Consider the following 24628-nt stretch of genomic DNA (forward strand, 5'->3'; position numbering starts at 1 on the left):
TCATGTTTACGTATAATTCAGATATTCAGAGCATGGCCGGTTGATTATTTTGATTGCCTGATTGCATTAGGGACATGCATCAGACAAGAGAGGTGACCCGTGGTACATTTTCCCCCTCCGTAACCTTCCTCCTTGATTTCCCTAATATATATCGAATTACGTAAGGAAACGAGTCATCATCATCATCATCATCATCATCATCATCATCATCTTTTCCTACCTAAGGATGGGGTGAAGTAGGATCCAGAGAGCTAAAGAAAATTACGGAATACGACATGGAAGAGAAGGACTGCAGTTCATCAAAGACAAGGTTGCGTGAAGGTCTCTTTGTCTCAGCTGGGAGGGTACGGTGGGTAGAAGGGAGCCTTCTTCTTTGTTAGCCTTGGACCGCATTCCCTTGGACTCTATTTTCACCTGACGGAACTGGACCATCCCATAACTTGAATACTAAATCGTGGTTGCATGAAATTCGATGTCTTAGCTATGTGATAAGAACGAGCCTCCTTGATGACGAGTCAAATCAGTCCTCCAATCTGATTTCAAATGGCCATCAACTTAGCTGAAAGGGGTTTGGGATCTATTTCAGGGTAGAACAACAGCGTTCCTTCTAACCATTCTGTTTCATACATGGCGCGTTAGGATGCTCTTCTGTGGCGTATATGTTAAGTCGATATTAAAGAGATTTTAATGACATGCAGGAGAATATGCAGATGTATTATGCAAATTAATCCGCTAGAGAGGAGGGGTTACGAAATGGGGTAGTTATAACAGTGTGGTGACAAAATGGAGATGACAGTGTGGTATGACAGACTGGAGTTAGTGTGTGTGTAGTATGACAGTGTAGGAAGTACAACAGAGTGGTGTGAAAGTAAGGTATGACAGTGAGGGTAGCATGACAGTACGGTATAAGAGTGGTATGAGAGAGTGTGGTTGGTGTTACGGTCAATTCTTATTCATCTAAGGGGAGGCATCTCATATAAACAGTCCTTCCCTCAGACAAAAAGTGCCTGGTACGAGTCAACGAGCCTAGTGCAGTTATTCCCTAATGTTCTATTGTTATGTTGACCTTCACTATACGAGACACAGGGTTATGACGTCAGACAATAACTCAGCACACAGGCAGACAGACAGACAGTTAATTACAAGGAACAGGTTGGTGGAGTGTATTTCCCTCACGAAGATGATGTCATGGTTTTTGTTAACAGTTCGCATATAGCTTATTAATTCTTGCTGGAGTGTATGGCAAGGGTTTGGTACCTCTTTTTAACTTCACAGACGTTGGATTATCTTCATGGGATAGGCAAATATGAAGCTATCTGAGGGAATGTGTACTTATCAGAAGGAGCCAGGATTCCGGGCCTTGAATGGTGAATGAATGCGAGTGTGGCCCATTTCAATAGACATACTGTTTATAAGGTTCTCCCAGTATTAAATATTCCCTTTTTCCTAGTTTTCTGTACCATACCTCACCCCACCTGCAGTTGGGAAAGAGGCAGGATGATAATTATAATGATGATTGCTAGGAGAAGGAAATGGAAGATTAAACTTTGGTCTGTAATACAAAAAAAAAGTGTTATATCAGACAATCAGCAGACGATTTACATCGGCTGAAATATTAGCAATCGTAAGTGTTAAGAGTTATCGAGAAATTGACAAAAACCTGTAGCAGTAATTAGACACCAGGCAAGTTTCTGTACTTCTTCAGTGCTAGTAAGGAAGAAGTGCAAGTGAACCATCACTGTTAAAAATAAAGAGCGAGCCATTTATTAGCTTGACCTTCGTGGAGGGTGTTGACTTAATGACGTCACATTTGTTTTATTTGATGTTACCTCATTCTGTCCCCGCTCAAAGAATTGGTCGTGCAAAGGGTCACGACTCCAGTCCTCTCTCTCCTTAAGTACCTAAATTCCTCCCTTTTTCCCTTCCTCCCCGACTTCCTCTCTCCCTCCCTCCCTGTCTCGACTCCCACTTCTTCCCCCCGTCCTTTTTTTTTTTTTTTTTAGTAGGGTGGTTAGTGTTTTGGAAAGAATTTCTAGGCTAAGCTACAGACTTCTACCCACCATACCCTCTTACTCCCCCCCTTTTTCCCCTCTCTCCCTCCCTCAGCTCCCCCCCCCTCTTCCCTTTCTCCCTTCCTCGACTCCCTCCCCTTCCTCTCCTTCCCCCTTCCTCCCTCGACTCCCTCCCTTGTCTTTCCTTCTCCTTTCCTCCCTCTCCCTCTCCCATCCACCCTCTCTCCCTCCCTCCCTTTCCCTCTCCCTCTCCCGTCCTCCTTTCCTCCTTCCCTTCCTCCTTAGAACAGATTCTAGTGGATTTACTAGGCTTCTAGAACATCTCTCTTCCTCATCAAGTATCATGGTTTAAGTGTGTCAGTGCCAAACTCAACCACTTCTTCTCACTTCTTCCTTCCCTTTGTAAGACCTCTCCTCCTTTCCTTTCCTTTCCTCTCCTTTTATCCTTCATTCCCCTTCTTTCCAATCCTACTTTTGTTCTCTCCCCGTACTACTACCTCCACCCCTTCTCCTTTTCCTCTCACCCTTTCAGCCTCCTTTCAGGTCTTGCCTCGTCCCCTCACTTTTATAAATGTAGTTACTGGGAGAAGAACTGGTTTCGTCAAGGTAGGGTAGATGAACAGAAAATAGTGATACCTTATAGTTCTATGAGGTAGATTATATGATGTTACTGATAGAGTACATGAAACAGAAAATGGTATGATTGCATGATTAGAACTGTACGATGTCTCAGCGCTATTTACCTTAACATGAAAAAGACCCTCAACTCCTTTCAGCTCTGTTGATGGCCAGGTGTAGCCAGGCTGGAAGGTCAATGTAATAAGCGACCAAGAAGACTCGTGCCTATCTCATGACCAAGGCGCATCGAATTTCATGCATCACAACACTGAATTCGAATTTTAAGTGGTCTGATTCTGCCATGTCAAAGAAAACCTATTGAAGTGTTGATTATTCTTTACTTCCAAACACTTCTTTCTTCACAGCCAATCAACCCTTCTTTCTCATCCCTCCGCTTCCCACCCCCTCACTGTTTACCATTCCCATGCCCCAATACGTGTCACATGAGAGAGAGAGAGAGAGAGAGAGAGAGAGAGAGAGAATGGTAGTATGCTGCTGTTACGGTATATTGGTTTCTGTAACGTAACAGTGGTGATTCTTTCCCTACCGTTACGCCTTCTTATTCTCTCTCCCTCCCTCTCTCTCTCTCTCTCTCTCTCTCTCTCTCTCTCTCTCTAAGAAGGAGAGGGAAGGAATGTGGAGGACTGGAAAAAGTAATTGAAAAGGGAGGTGAGAAACAAGAGAGGAAAGAACGAAGGAATGAAGGAAGAATGGACAAAAGAGAGAAAAGTAAAGATATGGAAGGGAGGAAGGAAGAAAAGAGAGACCGAAAGCAAGGAAGGAAAGAAGGGGGAGGGAAGGACGGTAGAAAAGGGAAGGAAGGAAGGAAGGAGGAAAAAACACGGAGGAAGGAAAGAAGGAGAGAGAGAGAGAGGGGGGGGGATAGGGAGGAAGAAACAGTTGACCACTACCTATAAACATTTTTGTGGCGGGAAGGACCGCATACACACACGCATACACACACACACACACACACACACACACACACACACACACACACACACACACACACACACACACACACACACACCTCTAACATATGATAATTGGCTCTTTAGTTACTAATTATGATGGTATACAAATTAATAAGCTTCAGTACTTTGCCAGGGGAGGAGCAACTTTATTTTTATTATTATTATTATTATTATTATTATTATTATTATTATTAGCTTCACCCACCAACACTCACTCTTATCCACCCACACCCACCTATTACCATCCACACCCAACCACACCCACCTACACACATCCACACTCAACCACACCCACCTACACCCATCTATGCCCACCAACACAACCCGCACCCACTTGCGCCTACCCACACTCACCTACACCCAACCACACCCACTACACACCCACCTACACGTAACCAAACCCATCTACATCCACCCGCACTCACCCACATCCGCCTCCACCCACACACACCCAGTTTAATCCAATAAACAAATTAACGTGAGAGCTGGCAAAGGAGTTTATTACTTGTGTGTGTGTGTGTGTGTGTGTGTGTGTGTGTGTGTGTGTGTGTGTGTGTGTGTGAGAGAGAGAGAGAGAGAGAGAGAGAGAGAGAGAGAGAGAGTGGCAAAGGAGTTTATTATTTGTGTGTGTGTGTGTGTGTGTGTGTGTGTGTGAGAGAGAGAGAGAGAGAGAGAGAGAGAGAGAGAGAGAGAGGAAGAACATGAACTGGAGAAAGGAGGGAGAGGGAAGTGAAAATGGAAACGGAAGAGACAGAAGCGGATAGATTGATAACATCTCTCTCTCTCTCTCTCTCTCTCTCTCTCTCTCTCTCTCTCTCTCAGAATTGTTCAATATTACGGCATTACAACACACACATTATTGCAGTTTCATCATCCAATAAACTCTACTAATATTCTTTCACACGAACACACCACACCACAGCACACATCACCACACAATCAACATCACACCACATTACACCACAATACACAGTACCAGATATTACCACACTACATCACACCACAAGAAATCACCACCAACCTTCACCACACCCAATCCACAACGCCACACCACTATACCACACCTCACATTATCACCACCACACCACATCAAACCACACCTCGTTACACCACCACCAGTCTCCACCACAACACAGAACACCATAACACACCATAACACACCACTACCAACACCCTTCACCTTTTCTATCGTATCAACTCGACACTACAGTTGGTTACCTCATCGTTACAATACTTTCATTGTATCATTTTATACAGGACACCACACCACACCACTCTACCTACACCACATTTCATCACACCTACACATCATACTACCACTTTACATCACCACATCAGTACTTCATCGCATCCTAATTTCATCATTAGCTACAACAGCACTACACACACACACACACACACACACACACACACACACACACACACACACACACACACACATAACACCACACCCCAACAGCATAGAACATAACCTCTGAATTAAATAGGACTTCCTGGGCGTGGGACGGTAATAACATCATTTTTGCTTAGTGCCTCACCCACACTACCTTCATCACCACAATCATCATCATCATCATCATCATCATCATCATCATTGTAATCACCACACCATCATAACTAACATCGTCATCAGCATCATCACCGTCATCATCATTACAATCACCACCAGCACCAACACCATCAACAGTCATCGTCACCACTATCGCCATCAACAACATCATCATCATCACCATCACTTTAGCCATCATTATTGTCATTCATCATTACTGTGTCTATCGGAAACAAGATCCATCATCATCAATCATCACCATCATCATTATCGGCATCTTTTTTATCATCTTCATCACCACTGTCATCACAAGCACTGTCATCTCATCAAAACTATCACCATCACTACCATATTATGAATTAAACCACTATGCTTGTCAGTCATCATCATTATCATCATTTTCATCACCATCTGCACCACCATCAGCACTACGACGCCATCATCACCATCTGCATCACCATCACCACTACCTTCATCATCACCATTACTAAGAATTCTCAGTAAGTGTGACCATAGCTTATATAGCAGTAATGATATGCTTGGAGAGAGAGAGAGAGAGAGAGAGAGAGAGAGAGAGAGGGAGAGAGAGAGAGAGAGAGGGAGGGAGGGAGAGAGAGAGAATTACACCAGCCCATATAGAAATAATGACATGCTTGGAGATACAAAATGTACAGGAAGTAAAGACGATGTAGAGGACGAGATCACTTATATAACGTTTGAAGCATCACGTACGTACAAAGAAAATCTATCTATCTATCTCTTTAATCTACCGCATCTATCCATCTATCTATCCACCTGTTTAATCAACCGTATCTATCCATCTGTCTGTCTCTATCAATCTATCTATCTATGACTATACTTCTTAATCCTGCAGCTAGTGGCCACATACATATCGCATTCATGTCACCCTATCCACTGTCAGGCTGTCCTCTCCCCAGCTCACACCACCCTCATGCATATACCTCTCCACCTCATCTCTTAACCTCATCCTCGGTGTCCCCCTCCTCCTCTCCCCTATCACCAGAGTAACATACGGTCTCCTAGTCAGTCTCTTATTCTCCATTCTTTTCACATGGCCAATACATCTCAGGGTACTTCTTACACTTTCCAGTACACACACACACACACACACACACACACACACACACACACACACACACACACACACACACACACACACACACACACACACACACACAAATAATAATAATAATAATAATAATAATAATAGGGATGAGGAAGGGTATGGGAGGAAGTACACAGGGTTTCACCATCGACACAGACACCATTAAAATGAGGAAATGGTCACTGACAGAACACGTTTGTGCTACTTCACACAAAAGATGGACAACAAAGGTAACATGAGAGAGAGAGAGAGAGAGAGAGAGAGAGAGAGAGAGAGAGAGAGAGAGAGAGAGAGAGAGAGAGAGAGAGAGAGAGAGAGAGAGAGAGAGAGAGAGAGAGAGAGAGAGAGAGAGAGAGAGAGAGAGAGAGAGAGAGAGAGAGAGAGAGAGAGAGAGAGAGGGATTAATCGTGACAGTCGGGATGGATATAGTACAGAAAAGAGTGGAGAGAATTTTTATAAAGTCTTTGTCCTGTAGTAGCTTATCATAGGTTGCTCTGATGATGATGATGATAATGACCACCCCATCACTCTCACGACCTTCATCACTACCTACATCTCTGTCACCATTATCATCATCATTGTATCGTCTCCACACACACATCACATTACCTCAACATTTACTTCAGCCACTACACCATCATCACCACCCCATTACCACCACTACAGACTCCATCACATCACCATCACCACTACCAACTCCCCCACATCACACTACCACAACTTTTACTTCCATCAACACCACCACTATCAATACCTTTAATATCACCACACCAAAGCACCATCTCCACCACAGTACCACAACAACAATACAATAATCTCTGCCACACCATTATCACAACTCTTACCATCATCACAATACCACAGCCTTCATCTCCACACCACCACCAATACTACCAGCACTACCACACCACAACCTCATCCATACTTTTACCTCCATCACTACACTGTCGCCACCACAAGTTTTAACATCACCACACCACCACACAACCTCTACCTCCACCACACCACACCTTAATGCCAATACCACAGCTGCACCAAAGCACCACAACTTTTACCACAGCAGCACACAAGGCAACTGAAGCCGACCGGACCTCTACCACTTCCGGTGAGAGGGCGCGGTCACCAGGATGTCCGCACACTATCATCATCATCATCATCATCCCTCCACCTTCTCTGCTATCCTTGTCTTATTCTAGTAGTTCAATCTCTGTTGTAGAAGCTGCCCAACGTGGACCAACTGGCCTACTACAGTTATCCCCTCTCTTTATGTTCTTATGTTTTATCCCCTTCTCTGTCATCATCATCATCATCATCACTACTAGTACCTTCATCATCATCATCATTATCATCATCATCACTAATAGTACCTTCATCATCATCATCATCATCATCACCATCAACATATCTGCAATCACTACTATCACCATCTCCACCATCATCACCATAACCATCAATATCATCACAACCATCATCTCACTCACCATGATCAGTATGATCACTACCTTTACCATCACTCCATCATCATCACCATTATCATCACATCGTTGCCACTATAACAGCCTACATCACCATAAACATCATCATCATCATCATCAAAAATCACGGTTGGTCAGTGCACCGGAAGTGTGTTGACCTCGTTAACTCTCTCTCTCTCTCTCTCTCTCTCTCTCTCTCTCTTTCAACACCTAGTTACAAGAAGCAATTAGAACAAAAAGAAATTAAAGTTAGTTAAACAAATAAAGACACACAGGCCGCACAGACATGGTGTTTATGGTGAGCCAGCCTTGAAATAAAAAGAAAGACGTCTGCAGAAGTTTAGAGAGAGAGAGAAAGAAAGAGAGAGAGAGAGAGAGAGAGAGAGAGAGAGAGAGATGTTTTTTTTATAATTAAGGTCAGATCGCCTCGTGAGGGTCTGTAGGTTATGTGGTCTGAGTAAGTACTGAACTTCCTAATTGCTCTCTCTCTCTCTCTCTCTCTCTCTCTCTCTCTCTCTCTCTCTCTCTCTCTCTCTCTCTCTCTCTCTCTCTCTCGATGAAACTGATGACGATGATGATGATGATGGTGGTGGTGGTGGTGGTGGTGGTGGTTCCCTTATCGTTGTCACCTACCCTACTTTATATAACACTTGATGATGATGATGATGATGATGATGATGATGATGATAATTAGCAACTGAGGTACGCCCCCTAATGAGTGCCCTAATTACATCACATACAGTTAGATCCTCTTACCCTCAGCTTTAACTGTCAATTGTAACCCAGTCAAATATTCACAGTTAGTATATTGCATGCCTCCTGCTAATTCTGAGTGCCATCCCGCTGTGTGCTTGAGTAGTAAGGATGTGATCTCCTTGGTATGTAGAGGAGACATCGTATGGGGGTCGTAAGAGAGTTGTTGATATAGGAGACATCGTAAGAGGGTCGTAAGAAATTAACTAGGGCAGGAGACATCTAAGGGGGTTGCAAGTGAGTCGTTAGTATAGGAGATATCGTAAAGTGTCGTAAGAGTCACTGGTACAGGAGACATCGTAAGAGTCACATGAGAGAAGGTCGTAAGGGAATCGTAAGTACAGAAGCTATCGTAAGAGTGCCGTTGGTGTATGAGACATCGTAGAAGAATCCTTAGACATAGGAAACAAAGGGGTCGTATTCTCGTCCGTATAGGAAACATCGTAAGAGACTTGTAAGAGGGACACTGTTGTATTGGAAACATCGTAAAAACGGTCTCTCTCTCTCTCTCTCTCTCTCTCTCTCTCTCTCTCTCTCTCTCTGAGTGATATTTTTAGGGCCAAGCTATAATAACTACCTACATAATTGTTCACCAAATTTAACCGTTCTTCCCAAGGATTTTTGTATATATATTTTATTCTTGCTTTCTTCAGACGATATTTTTTCAGCTTGAGAGAGAGAGAGAGAGAGAGAGAGAGAGACGGAGGAAGGGGGGGGGAGACAGTTCGCGTGCTGGAGAGACACACAGTGAGAAGTCCAGTTAGTTTCCTGCTGCTACCACTCGTGACACCACCCCGGTCACTCCACTCACACCACCACACCAGTTATACCAGTCACACCACCATACCCTTCCATACCACCTCCCTACCATGCCACACCACTACCCCATAGTGTTACCCACCTCACCACACCACACAGTATTTCACCAAACCAGTTACACCACTATACCACCCAACTCTCTAACACCAACATCATACCATACCACATCACCACACCTATCATACCAGTCACACCACTACACTCTCTAACACATCCCCCGCCACAGCACACCACAGCACGCCATCACACCCTCAAATACCAGCCCTATCACCACGCCAAGTCACTTCCTCGTACCCTCCACAACGAAACCATTCTCCACCACACTACCACACCCACCCACACCAAACCACCACCACCACACACCACCACATGCTCTCCCACCACACCAACACACACGCTGACTGATCCGACCCCACAACACACAAGAGATAAACCTGTATGTGAGAAACTAACCGAATAAAAAAAACAAAAACTCACCATTTGTAGGTTACTGCTAGAGAGAGAGAGAGAGAGTTTAAAAAGGAACTTTGTAACTGGTAGGGCAAAGCGACAGAGGACTTTACCCCTTTGAGCCTTAAGCTACATGTGCACTACCCTAGAGCATCTATCTATCTATCTATCTATCTATCTGTCTGTCCGTCAATCTGTCTAACTAACTATCTTTTTATATTTATTTATCAGTATATCTACATAGGCCTCTCTCTCTCTCTCTCTCTTTCTCTCTCTCTCTCTCTCTCTCTCTCTCTCTCTCTCTCTCTCTCTCTCTCTAACAAAAAATAACAGTAACAAGGCAACAACACTCTCATATCAGACTACGCCACATCATGCAAGGGCCCCAGGCAAGACCATCGAAGCCAGTATATTTAAGGGTATATGACCAGCCCAACCAGCCTGCCTCCCTTGTGGCATTACATGTCAGAAATGCTTCCAGTCACCTCTAAAGGGATTTGAACCATTGCGTGATCCCCTCTCATAACTTACCATCATCATCATCATCCATAAAGAAACAGTACCAACAACAACATACAATAATAATAATAATAATAATAATAATAATAATAACAATAATAAAAATAATAAACTCAGGAGGCTGCATATTTACCAAATAATGTCACACTCAAACAGACAAACAAAAGAGCTCTTAATCCAGGCGAAAGGCAAAGACGGGGACAGGGGGGAGGAGAGGGAAAAAAATAGGAGGAAAGAAGGCAGGGGAGTGAGAAAAGGAGGAAGGAGAGAGGGAATGAGGGAGGGAAAGAGGAGAGAAGGAAGGGAGAAAGGAAGGATGGAAGGGATGGAGGGAAATAATGAAAGAAGAAAGGACGGGGAAGAAGAAAGAGAGTGAAAGAGAGGTGAGAAGGAAGGAAGGACGGAGAGGAGAGAAGAAAGGGAAGGAAAGAAGGAAGGGAGAGGTAGGAGGGAAAGAAAAAAGAAAGGAAACGAAAGAAGGGAAGGGAAAGGAGAAAGAGAAGGGAGGGAAGAAAGAGCAGGTGAAGGTGAGAGTCAAGAAAGTTGGAGGAAGTACAAAAAATCTCACACACACACACACACACACACACACACACACACACACACACACACACACACACACACACACACACACACACACACACACGTAACTGGAAGGAGGGAGGGAAAGAGGGAGGAGGGAGAGAAAGAGGGAGGAAGGAGGGAAAGAAGGAGGATATGTGAAGGAGGAGGAAAGAGACGGAAAGCAGGGAGGGGTGTAGGATGACAAGAGAGAGAGGGGAAGGGGGGAAGGGAAAAGAAGAGAAGGGAAAGAGAGAACAGGGAGGTATAAAGAAGAGCTGGAAAAGAGGAAAAAAAGAGGGAGGACGGCAGGGAAAATGAGGGTAAGGGAAGAAGGGAAAGGCAAGGAGAGAGAAAAAGAAGAGTAAAGAGGAGGGAGGAGAGAAAATGGAAAAGAAGGTAGAGAGAAATGCAAAACGCAAGGGAAGGGTAAAAAAGAGAGGGAGTATGAAAAGAGAAGGAAGAGAAGGAAAAAGAGGAAGGAGAGAACAGAAGGAAAAAAATACAGGGAGGGAGAAAAGAGAACAAGGAAGGAAAAGGGGAAGAGGATGGAATGGAGAAAAGAAAAAAAGCAAGGAGAGAGAAAACAAAGGGGGAGGAAGGAAAAACAGGGAAAAAGAAGAGGAAGAAGCATGAGGAGAGGAGGAGAAGGAGTAGAAGGAGAAAGAGAAAGAAGAAGGTATAGAGGGGGGTAGGTGGGGGAGGGGAAGAAGCGACGCGACATTGGAAGGTCGGGGGCGGTTAGTGGAGGGGGAGAAGGGAGAGAGGGGGAGAGAGGAGGGGTGGAGAGAAGGAGAAGGGGAGGGGATGAGGAGAGGGGGGAGGAAACACAGTCAGCTGGAGAGGTCAAGCACTCCACTCAGGAAATACCAAAGCCTTCGACCCTCTCCAGCCCTTGTTCTCCGTTCTAGATTCTCCCTAATCCTCGTTCTCAGTTCTAGATTCTCCCTAACTCTTGTTCTCGGGTCGAGATTCTCCCTATACTTTATTTTCTATTTTAGATTCTCTCTTAACCTTATTCTCGATACTATATACTCCCTAGCTCTCTACTGCCCCTGTTCACAGTTCCAGACTCCCCTAGCCCTTTGCAGCCTTAGACCTCAGCTATACTTCCTCCCTAGTCCTCTCCAGACCCCCCTCAGCCCTTCCCAGCCCTCTTCGTGTCAGGATAAAGTCACAGGGAATTTTAAAAAGGGTAGGTCCAAGGCACATGACCGAGAAACAGAAGATATCGTAGTGGTAGGTAACAAAGGTATGGTGAAGGATAATTGGAGGGATTGACTACAATGCAGAGACGGTGAAGCACGAGGATGTGGTTACAAGCAGATGCATGGTAGGACTCGCACAAGGCACAGACAGTGAAACACAAGAAAGTAACTGTAAATAGTGGTAGGGTAGAACAGAAACAAGACACGGTGAAACACAAGTTAATCCTGTAGACAGTGGTATGGTAGAACAGAAGCAAGATACAGACGGTGGAACATATGACAGTGGTGGTGAATGGTCAGAGAGATAGTATGCTGTCCAATAAGAAGCGAGTTCGTTCCCTGGCTGGTCAGGGAGCAGTCTGATTATTTGAATTTCGTTAAGCCACGCGATACTGATGTTCCATAAGACCCACAGGCATATCGTAAAAAATACCCCTCATAATATCATCGCACCAGTCCTGAAGGTGACAGCCCTAGCGTGCATTCAGTACGAACAATGCATATGAGCACCTAAGTAAGAAAAAACTGTCAGTGTACGAGAGGGCAAGGGCATGAGTGTGAGTGCGTGTGAGAGTAAGTGCGATTATGAGAGCAATGTGTGTGTGTGTGTGTGTGTGTGTGTGTGTGTGTGTGTGTGTGTGTGTTTGGACGGGACAGAGTAACGGACTGGTGAACCAATACTTAAGCACTCCACTTGACACGGACCTTCCCAGCCTTCTTCAACCCCTTTCCAGTCCATCTTAGTTTAAAGCCCTTCCAGCCTTTCCCAGACCTTCTCTTAACTCTGCAGCCTCTTCTAGCCCTTTCCAGTCCTCTCTTACTCTTCCTAACCTTCTCTAACCCTTCCCAGTCCTCTCTAGTCGCTCCTAGTCCTCTCTTGCATTCTTAATTCTCTCTACCTCTTTTCTCTTCCGGACCATACTAACCCCTAACAGCCCTCACACACACGTAATTGTTCCCTGTTCCACATTAAATCGTATCTGTAGTGTTCCGTGAGTGATGGTGGTGGTGATAGTGATGATGATTATGGTCCCGGTGGTGGTGTTAATAATGATGATAGTTATAGTAGTGATGATAATGGTGATAGCTATGACACTGTCGATAATGGTAACTGTGGTGGTGTTGGTGATAATGCTGATGTGCTGGTAGTGATGTTGTGATAATTTTAGTAGTATTAACTGTGATAGTCGTGGTAGAGTTAATAATGTTGAGTGTTCGTGGTGGTGGTGGGGGTGATGATTTTTTTTTTTTTTTATTCTTAATGGTCATGATGGTACGTGTTTTTTTTTTAATAGTATTTCTCTCTCTCTCTCTCTCTCTCTCTCTCTCTCTCTCTCTCTCTCTCTCTCTCTCTCAACCTCACTCACTTCGCCCTCTCCTCTCATGACATCCTCTGGTTCTGCATCGCTGCACTTCCCCCTTGTTCACTTCTCTCACTCCACCCCACCTCACCTCATCCCAGCTTTGTTCAACCCCACCCCCTCCCACCCCATCCTATCCCACCTAACCTTACACTTACCTCAGCCCACCCCATCATATCCTGTCCACAGCATGCCACCCCACCCTATCCACACCATACCGCCTCACCCTTGTCCCATCCTCCCTCACCCCACCCTATTCACACGAGGCTTGAAGTAATTGTGAATGTAATTTAACTGAAATGTAACTAAATACACATTTTGGGAGTAAATGTAATCGTAACTGTAATTATTTTTATTTACCAGAAATTGTAATTGTAATTGCAAAAGAGCTTTAAATTCACAAAGCAACTATATTTGTAATTGTACTTGGCTGTTTGGAGGTATCGTTTTTAAAAGTACATCATACAAATATTGCTATGATATACTGAAATGAGAGACAGACAGACAGACAGACAGAGACAGAGACAGAGAGAATACCCCATAAAGTCAACATGTTAAATGAGACCGTACACGTGACACCATGAAAAAAATTAACTGAAATATGTAATTGAAATGTAATTTGGATATATTAAAACTGGGTAATTATAATCAGCATTCTTTTTCTTCCTTTTAATTCTAATTGTAAATGTAATTGAGTAATATGACAAGTACCGGTAATTATAATTGTAAATGTAACTGACCCACACCAATGCAATTCCTCCAAGCCTGATCCACACCATCCCATCCTACCCTATCCTACTTTTGTCCCACCTCTCCCACCTGTTTTTACCCCTACCTTATACCAACCCACCCTACCCTATCCCAGCCTCCCACTCTATGCCTCTCAGTAGTTCCCAAACCTTTTTTTTTTTTTTTTTAGTATGCAAAAGACAAAGAGACAAAGGCCAGAAGCTACACACACACACACACACACACACACACACACACACACACACATTATGATATCCATGAACGTGTGTTGCAAAACTTCCTGATGGCACAAACATTGGCATCAAAATAGATATCGTACGACTTAACAGACCCGTCTGTGTGTGTGTGTGTGTGTGTGTGTGTGTGTGTGTGTGTGTGTGTGTGTGTGTGTGTGTGTGTGTGTGTGTGTGTGTGTGTGTGTGTGTGTGTGTGTGTGTGTGTGTGTGTGTGTGTGTGTGTGTGTGTGTGTGTGTGTGTGTACTGCCTCTTTTGCTTAACACACCTCAGCCATATGGGCCAGTGAGAGTCTCCCACCACACACATCCCACCATATTACTCTCATGTCAGGCTCCTGGAGAGAGAGAGAGAGAGAGAGAGAGAGAGAGAGAGAGAAGTAAGACGTGGAACTTTGAGAGATGTAATATATGGAGGAAATCTCAAGACTCTATAGCAATGACGAAATGATTATGGAGTTGTCTTTGCGAATTCCCTTACGGTAGACACATTGTTCTTATCATTTCATTACGGTATCTGTTTGTTTATCATTTTGTATCATTTTTTTATCATTTTTATTTCCTACTGCTTCTATTTTCTCCTTCGTTTTTATAATTTTCATTTTGTTGCTTCTGCTTCCTGTTTCTTTTCATTTTAATTTCTTGTCATATTCCGTTTACCTCTATCGCTTTATTTTCCAGTTCTCTTGCTCATTATACTGCTTCCGTTCTCTCTCTCTCTCTCTCTCTCTCTCTCTCTCTCTTTCTTCATATTCTTTCAGTTTTCTTCCTGAGCTGACTCGGTTACAGGATCCATTGGTTGACAAAAGTTCAATTATATAAATACAGTGAATGAAGGATTAAACCTCATATGTGTTTACTTCCAATCACATGCTATATGTTAAATCTCAGTTTATAGCTAGTATTCATTCAAAAGTCTTTTAACTTACCCGGTACGTTTTTAAATTCATTCATAATGGTGATTTAACTTCATTTCAATGCGTTTTAAATTCTACTTCATCATGGTTACAAACACGTGTTTTTTTTAATTATCTTAATGTTGTTTATTTGTGTGTAAGATATTTAATCATTCATTGCCACCTACCATAACACTACATACATACATACACACGTACGTACACAGGTAACGTCAATATTATAACATGTATAGATAAGTAACGTCAGTGAGTGTCCTTGGTTACTAGTCAGATCAATCCTCTAATATGACTACGCTTGGCCATCAACTGAGATGAAGGGATCGGGAGTCATCTTCAGGTTAGAACGGGTTAGACAGTGTTAGTGGTAGTTGTGGGTGTGGTTGTGGTGGTTGTAGAGGGAATGATGATGGTAATGGTAGGTGTGATTATAGTGATACTAGTAGAAGTGATGGTTGTGGAGATGGTAATGGTGGTTGTGTTGGTGGTGGTATTGGTGCTCATGTTAGTGGCAGTGCTGAAGATGGTAACAGTGATGGTGATGTTGGTAGTTGTGGTTGTGGGTGGTAGTGGTAGTTACAATTTTGGTAATATAATAGTGGTAGTAATGGATGCGATGGTGGTAGTGGTGGTGATGGTGGTAGTTAAGAGTTCAAGTACAGCAATAATACTAGTACAGACAGAATGATAGTGGTAGGAATCTAATATCGGTAGACGGTAGCTCTCAGTGTAACAGTAGTATTTGTGGTAAGTATCGGTAGTTGCTGTGGTAGTGACGGTGGTAGTTATGGTAGTGATTGTGGTAGATGTGGTTGTAATAGTGTGTGTGTGTGTGTGTGTGTGTGTGTGTGTGTGTGTGTGTGTGTGTGTGTGTGTGTGTGTGTGTGTGTGTGTGTGTGTGTGTGTGTTACTAATAACCCCATCCTCAGTGCAGTATCCTTACCTCAGCTCAGCGATGATGGTAGTTATGGTAGCAGCAGAATGGTAGTAGTGATGGTAGTGGTGACTCTCCCCCTCCATACAAACCCTCGTAACACTACACCCTCGTCCAGTCACAAGAAAAAATAATAATCACTTGGAACTAATATAAGGGAGTGAGTGAGAGGAGAGGGCGAGAGCACATGCGCACCACACCCACCCTCTACAAACGCCTCAGCGCTCACTACCGCAAGCCCACAATCCCTCCAGCGACCCTCTCCCCCCACCCCCAAGGATGATAGGTTCCCCCCCCCCCAGCCTCCTGTCATCTGGTTGCAACATATCGCTAGATTACCTAGATTATTTTATGACGTGACATGAGCGATGAGATCCAAAAATAATCCACTTTGAATTAACTGACCATATTTTATTCAGTTTAACTTGGCGGATATTTTCGTCCTTTTGCTGCCTAGTTTCCGCAGCTCAGTGGCAGAATAAGACAATATTACGGCTCTGCATCCTTTCCACAACACTTTTTCGTGACTAGCACCATACACCAGTCCGTCTCGATACAGTTCAGCTTCGAAGATGGAGATATCGCAATTTTTCCCCTAGTTAATGTGAACAGTACAAAATCGCTTATTGTCTCGCATGTGAAAAACAATCTTGTTTTATTTAGAATGAAATAAGTAAAGCGTCATTGTACTGAAAGCATTCCTGAGGATTATTTCTGGAAAGAATAGAACCCCTTCCGTGTAACAGAACCAAAGAATATTAAAGTATAAAGTACGATATTACAAATAAGCGTACCTAGAACCTAAAACAGAATATACTAGGTTCTCTGTACTTCTTTTACCTTGACGGAAAGTTTTGTCCTTGTGCAGCTTAATTCCCCAAGCTCACAGGTAGGAAATGACAGTAACAAGGTTCTATATCCTTTTCTTATATCTTCTTCATAACTAGCACCATATATCAGTGTCAACCCCGTCGATCCAGTTATCCATTTTCGTATTTTATCCTTACTATCTCCAGACAATTCTTTTCAGCTAAAGTGAGACCTTTTGTGATGGAGTTAAGGGTGGATATACCTACCCCTTCCTGTTCGAAAAGTTTCTCGAAAGATGAATATGATCGCCTGGAAATACGAAGAATAAGCTAGATAATACGTCATCGAACTGAAGGGGTTAGTTTGATGGGAGAGAATATACTGCACGACTGTTGAAAGCCTTGCCTCCACAGGAACATCAACGCCTCCACAACAAATGAGCTTCTGGGAATACTCAGAGAAGGTAATATTTATTATTTTCTCATATACCGGTGTGGGATGGAAAGAGATGGCAACCAAAACATCAGAGTGAGTGATGAGACATATATTCTGCCATAGAAGAGCAATGGTTGGTGGAACTACTACGTTCATGCTATTAATCCCATTTATTTTGGTGGTCTTGCTACCTCCAGACTTCAAGTTAGCTAAGACTACTCGATTTGTGGCCTGTACTACTGTGGTTACTCATTATCAGTGTCGTAGCTACGGTCAGCTCCCTTACCCCGTTAATTCCCTGGCCTCCACACTGATCCCACTCACATTTGAAACTTCACCAGTGCCTTCCCTTTCACTATATCGTCCCTCCATAATTCATCTTGTTCTTGGTCAGTGTCATCTTCCAAGCATCCCAATGTACCGCGTAGCTCCGCATCTTATCACACCACATACCAATTAGTAATAAAGAAAACATGACACCAGCCGTTTTACTTAACTTGGCCTAAAATTGCCATCTCTCCTCTTTGAATGATAAGTTCTAGCAGAAGATTAGCACTACAGTATAAGGGGTAATGGATGTTGAGCTGTAGTACTTTCTCCCTTACCTCTGAGCTACGTGAAATAAGCTACTAGAGGACGTAAATCTAGGCCAAGTTAAGAAACTGGGCAAGGTTGTTTAGCCAAAATCCCTTTAGGAAAATACTTGCTGATATCATGGCACCTGTACCGGAGACACCTATCGCCATCTAACTTTATTTCCTCCTATGTAGTTTCGAAAGCCAATGAAATTCATCCATCCATCATTCAGCCCTGTTTTGCCTGGTGCTAGGCTGCTCAATCCAGATATTTAAGGTGAGGGTGACCAAGCCTTTCACGCCCCTATGTGGTGTTATGTGAGCAAGGTACTAGATTCAAACCGTCCCTCGGATATAGCCCCTAACAGGATCATTCTGGTTGGCGCATCTTAACCCACTGAACCACCAGACATCATTTGGTTATATGGTTACCACCCAGCATGGTAATTGGTTTACAATAAATCATTTGGCTTATCACTCTGTAGAATCCCCTGGCTGCCCCCACCTACCATACAATAACCACTGTTCACATTGTAATTTCAGGTTACAGAGCTCTGTTCATTACATCAATTACCATTCTTAATCCATACCACACTGTAATGATCATGAATTCAAGGCTGGAATAATTTTGTGTTGGTGTTTTAGGGGATTGGAACAGGAGTACCATACTAAGTGTTTCATTCTAAGTGGTGTTTGAGATTTTGTAAGATATCTCGCTTTACAGTTTACTCTGCAAGTTACACCAGCACATCTTCAAGTATGCTGTTAATGCAACTTTGCCAATATTAAAACAATAAAAATAGTATTCATGAGAATATGATGGTGTAATATGGAAAGGTGTGGAGAGGATGGAGGGTGAGAGACTGACGAAGAGAGTGTATGTAAGTGAGGTGGAGGGGGGAAGAGGGAGGGGGAGGCCGAGGATGAGATGGAGGGATGGGGTGGAGAGGTATATGAGAGAGGGGGGTGTGAGTTGGGAGCAGGGCAGTGAAATGGCGGGGGACAGGGCGACGTGGAGGCGATTTGTTTGTGGCCACCCCAAACGGGATTGAGGCGTCTGGCAATAGATAGATAGATAGAATATGGAAAATTTAACTTGCTATGTAAAGGAGTAATACAAATTATCCAACACCGCCAAGATTATGGACCTTGTCATCACATTCACAACTTACAAGTTTTCTCAACATACTATGGGAAATGAAAAACAGTGCTATGATAAAAAGACTTATGTATTAATGCATAATATATATACAAACTATATTTGGTAGACACATCATATGTACAAATAAATTAAGTATTATACATAATATTAATGAAATATAAATCTAAAGATACGCATTCTTTTTAAACCATTGAAAACAGAAACGTAAAGTTGGTACAGGGCAATTTCCTCTTTCGGGGAAGGGGGAGTCGTACTATGTGGGTGGGAGAAGGGGGGTAGATATCTGGGGGTTTTGCCCATGAGAGGGGGGAAACTCTCAGGGCAGAACCACACACCATCCCACACTTCCCCCATACACCTCCTTTAGCCACACAGCATCACCAGAGACAAATCGGAACTACAGAAACACAACATATCACAGCACAAAAAGTTGAAATCCATATGTACACCGCACATATATTAAACAGGATGCGATCCAGTCATATAACAATGTGCCATCATCATCAAATAACACTGATAGTTATCTTGGAAGGGATGAAACATGTGAAGTTTGATGAACGAAATATAAACACCTGAAAGAAGTGGAACACAAAAACATGACACTGCATTTCTTAAAGGAGATCTATGGACACATCCCATTTATAAGTAAATTTAGATAAATGTCTATCTCACTTCGCGATAAAATTTATACACTCTTTCATTTAAAAAATAGATTTACTGTACTGTACAAAGTATAAAAACGCATACATGGTTAATTATGCATAGCAGATTCCCAGACAGAGCAGCAGCAGAGTGAAGTGGGGGATGCTCCAGTCAGCTGATGGTCCTCGGGTTAAATAATCTGGTGGTCGGTGGGTCTCATGAGGAGCAAGTGGGGAGTCGGGATGGGACTCTCAAACTTATGATCAATTCCCTGCCATAACTGTGATTTGCTTTAGCAGGAAGGACAAGGAAAGGAGATTGCAGAGCATTCTCATGTCTACTGTGCCTCCTTTAGAAACAAAACCATAGATACAAATGGAAAATTATCATAGGAAGAACAAGGCAAGAAGAATGCTGTCTTCTCACATCTCGTCTTCCTCCTATGAAAATAACAATGTAGGTACAGGAAGAGAATTGTCATATGTTATACCTGTTTTCCGCAGGATGAACAATGCAAAGAAAATGCAGATTATACCCCTCTAATTCTTCCTCCACAAACAAATCTAACTTACAACACAGATTTAATCAAATGCGTTCCAGAATCCCACCATTGGCTCCTTTAAGGGACTCACCAAACTCTCCAAGGTAAGACAAACAGGCAGGATATAGAACCATGTTCTAAGTGGGATAGGAGGCTTCATAACATCTTACTCAATGGGATATTTTGCTTATTATGCCTTAACATTCTCTTGTATGCTTTTTTTATATTGACATACAGTAGTTTGCATGAATAACATTCACGAGAATATTGAGGTGTAACGTGCAAAAATAAACTGTTCAAGAAGTGATGCTGCATAGCTTCCCATGCCACTTAGAATATGACCAATAAGATGATGCCACGCGGCTGGGAGGAGGTATTAAAAATAATAATAATAATAATAATCCCACATTTCATCCCTGTCCCCCGAAAGAGAAATACATATCTGCCCTTTGACATGTACTTTTCCATTCTACTGTATGTAGGACAATTCTCACGCACACACGCACACAAATACACAGTAATGGTGCACAGAGGTCAGAGTCACATGACTGCTGGATATGACTATCATGTAATCCAGTTTAAAAATAATAATAATAACAAATAAATAAAAAGAACTTGTCAACCTGCAGACTTTTTTTTACTCCCTGGCATGAGTCTTTATCTTCACCAAAGGAGAAAAAAGGTCACAAGGTAAGAGAAAAACAAAAAATATATATTTTGTTAGACAAAAACACCAACATTTTCAGGGCTAAGGACAAAAGCAGCAAAAGGACGTCACTACCTAATGAGAAACCCGTGTCTTCAAGTACTCACAGGGACGATACAAGGAAAATCGGACCAGTACCCTCATCACATAAGGGGGCTCCCTATCACATCCTCATGAGTGATACATTTTGTCACTATAACTTACATTCCTGTTCTGTTATGTAAAATCCTTCTAATGACATTATATGCTACATAAATAGCATACACCTCCTAAGTACTGTATTTTGCTTATTATATGTTTGTTTCCTCTTCAAATGGTATATAAATCATTCTCATATCACCTTACTCTGCATAAATACTGCAACATACAAGGGGATACCAAATGCAAAAATAAACTTATTAGAAGTGCAAAGAAGCCTTTGGCTGGGAAACTTTCTGGTATTTCTCCCTTGGTGACTTATTCTGAAAACTACATTTTTATATTTGCCTGTATGGTACTGTGACTAAACCTTAGTATTGATGACACATATATACTACATAATTACCATACAGGAAAATAACGCTTCAACATTCTATTATATGGTATCTGACGCTTGGTAAGGCTGACACAGACTGCGTTAGTAACTCTACATCAATAATAAGTTTAATATTCTCACGTATGGTATTTAGACCTTTGTAATACTGACATAAATAACATAAAAAGGAACACTGTATCTGTTCAATATTCTCATGTACAATATTTAAATTGGGGTAATACCAACACTTATGGCATCTGTTAAATACAAGAGAGCAATGTTAGTATTCTCTTGTATGGTATTTAAATCTTTGAAATATTGATACTCATACATAACATGCTGTATAAGAATATATTAACATGCCATATGCACAAATATGATGGAAAGAAAGATGCACTAGGGAGCCTGCTTAACTGACGAGAAGAAGGGCCCTGGAATCATCGAGCTTAAGTGCACTGAAAAAATAACACTGGAAAGTAAATGCATAAAGAGAGAACAGAACCACACTGTACTAATACGTTCAGCCACAGGAGGACTGAGCATCTCTCCTGCAACTTTGAGGCAGAAATATAGAACAGCCTCACAGGTCTACAGGCTTTACTCTCATCACCTTCAGAACTGCTCTTGCATCTCTTCCTTGTTATTTATTTTGGTTATTACACATTATTCTTCTGTATGTTGTTTGTCTTTGGCAATTTATTTTTGCTAATACAGGTCATCATTTTCTTGTATGTTATCTATATATGTTTTTAATGCAACATGGACTGGATAAATACCATAAAGAAATTTATCAGCATACCAGTCATAGAAATAAACTGATAAGGAAGAGGTGCTGGAGAGCTTCCTTAACCTACTGAATCCAGAGATGTTTTTTTTAATTTATTCTAGCCATCTCCAGATAATTATATTCATTCTATAACAGACTTCACACAAGAGGGGTTAGATATTGAATTACTAAACCCCTTCAATACATGAGGCCTTAGGTGAATAAAATCATCATTTATCAGCAAGAATAAACTAGGACATACAGATTCAAGAGGCTGTGTGACAAGAATACAAGCAAAGGTCTTCCGGGAAAGTAAACTGCCTCCCAGACAAAGTACATCTTCTGGAGGAGAAAAACATCTTCTAGGAGAGGATAACTTCTTCCGGGAAAGGAAAACATCTTCCATGTGAAAACTTCTTCTGGGAGAGAAAAACATCTTCCAGGAGAAACCATCTTCCGGGGGAAAACTACCTCTTCTGGAGGAGAAAAACCTATTCCGGGAGAGAAAATATCTTCTGGGAGAGAAAAACGTCTTCCAAAAGAGAAATAAGTCTCCCGGGAGAGAAAAATGTCTTCCGGGAGAGAAAAACGGAATGCATTGATTAGTTATGCTTCTCCAGGGTGGAAGGGTGAGGCAGTGAGGTCTACTCTACTCACAACATACACACTAGAGAATAAAAATCTTCACAGACACCTGACCCAAAATACAATATTATTATTTTGCTTTTTAAAACTATACTGTATAGGTGTACATACATAAACTACAGTATATATGAATACAGCATATACATAGATATATATATATATACACACTGTATACAGCATATAATATTCACACTATATTTATCTCATGCCACCATTCTAAAAGCTATGTAAATATCTGTAAGAACACAGTAGATATGGCCATGAGTCTACGGAGAGGTACAAGAGGAATACTGCAGTAACGGGGGTACAAAAAGACTCAGCAGAAACAGGTCAGTGACTCATACTCTAGTCAGTTTATGAGGCTTTCTTCTTCCTCTTCCTTAATTATTTATTTCACATATTACACTTTCATAATCCCTTCAGTGCTAACTATAAATTTAACCCCTTGAAATCGAGTGATATCCTTTTCAATTTATTCCTGCTGCTGCCAGGCAATTTTTTTCAGCTTAGGAAAGGCTTCTCATACTGAAGGGCTTTATTATTACTATATTCAACTCCTCCAGTTCAAGAGATCAATCATGGGCTTAATAAAATCAAGATATGGCAAGCATAAAATGAAAGAGGTATCCCCAAGCTCAGTTGGTTAAAATCAGCTTATTTTCCACCATTATCATATACAAGAATACTAATGTGCTACAAGTATAAATAAATGGGTAAGGAAGAGGTGCTAGAATGCTTCGTAAGCTGACAAGAATACAGACAAAAGGATCAGAAACAACCTTCACCTAATTATGACAACCTGAAGCAATGCAAGAAATGTTAACGTCCTCATACCGATGACATATTTTTCTACTTCATTCTTGCTACCTCCAGACTACTTCCCTGTCCTCCAAAAGGAAGATGGTGGACTGCTGGGGAAGAGGAATTTAAGCCTGCAGTACACTGGGTTCACATTCAGATGAGTCTGGGGTTGCAACTACCTCTACTATTACAACCCCCAGATAATCTTATCCAGCTTAGGATAGACTAAAGAGGAGAGGTTTAATAAAGGATTACTTAACCCCTTCACTGCCTGATATCTTCCCTATGGTGAATAAGATCATCTACTGTTAGCAAAAATAACAAAAAACATGCCCACAGAATGACGAGGTTAACAGCGCAAAGAAGAGGATCTCGTAGTGGAGAATCTAGAAAGAAAATTTATGAACCTAGGAAGGAAAATGTAATGACTTCTACTGGGAAATGTAAGACCTTTGGGGAAAATTATGAATTACTGAGTCTGGGAAGATTAAAATTAAGGATTCTAGGGAAAAAACTGAATGAAGACCCCAAAAAGTCAGGGCACACGGGGAAAATTCATGGGATGGTATGGAATTTAGAAGTACAGGAGAAAATTTAAAAAATTCTTGGGTAATACATGACTGCATACTACAAGAAACTAAAGCACACCAGAGGAAAATTCACATTCTCTTTGGGATGGTCAGGAAACAGGTGGTAATTTCATAATACCAACAAAAAATTATGGACTAAGATAAATACATGGAAGATATGGGAAATTTAGAGACTCTGGGATGTT

General features: G+C 42.1%; 1 protein-coding gene across 1 annotated transcript in view; it reads right to left on the reverse strand.

The window, feature by feature from the left end:
- LOC145391827 (uncharacterized) overlaps positions 1–16448 on the reverse strand; it is a 43838-nt gene extending 27390 nt beyond the window's left edge. Inside the window, exon 1 of the mRNA XM_080266314.1 lies at positions 16266–16448. The gene's annotated coding sequence lies outside the window, so the exon portion shown is untranslated. The remainder of the gene's footprint in view (positions 1–16265) is intronic.
- Between the last annotated feature and the right edge of the window lie 8180 nt (positions 16449–24628).

The sequence above is a fragment of the Coenobita brevimanus genome, chromosome 20 (assembly GCF_032717465.1).
Source record: "Coenobita brevimanus isolate Jiangsu-jjx chromosome 20, ASM3271746v2, whole genome shotgun sequence".
NCBI classification, from domain to species: Eukaryota; Metazoa; Arthropoda; class Malacostraca; order Decapoda; family Coenobitidae; genus Coenobita; species Coenobita brevimanus.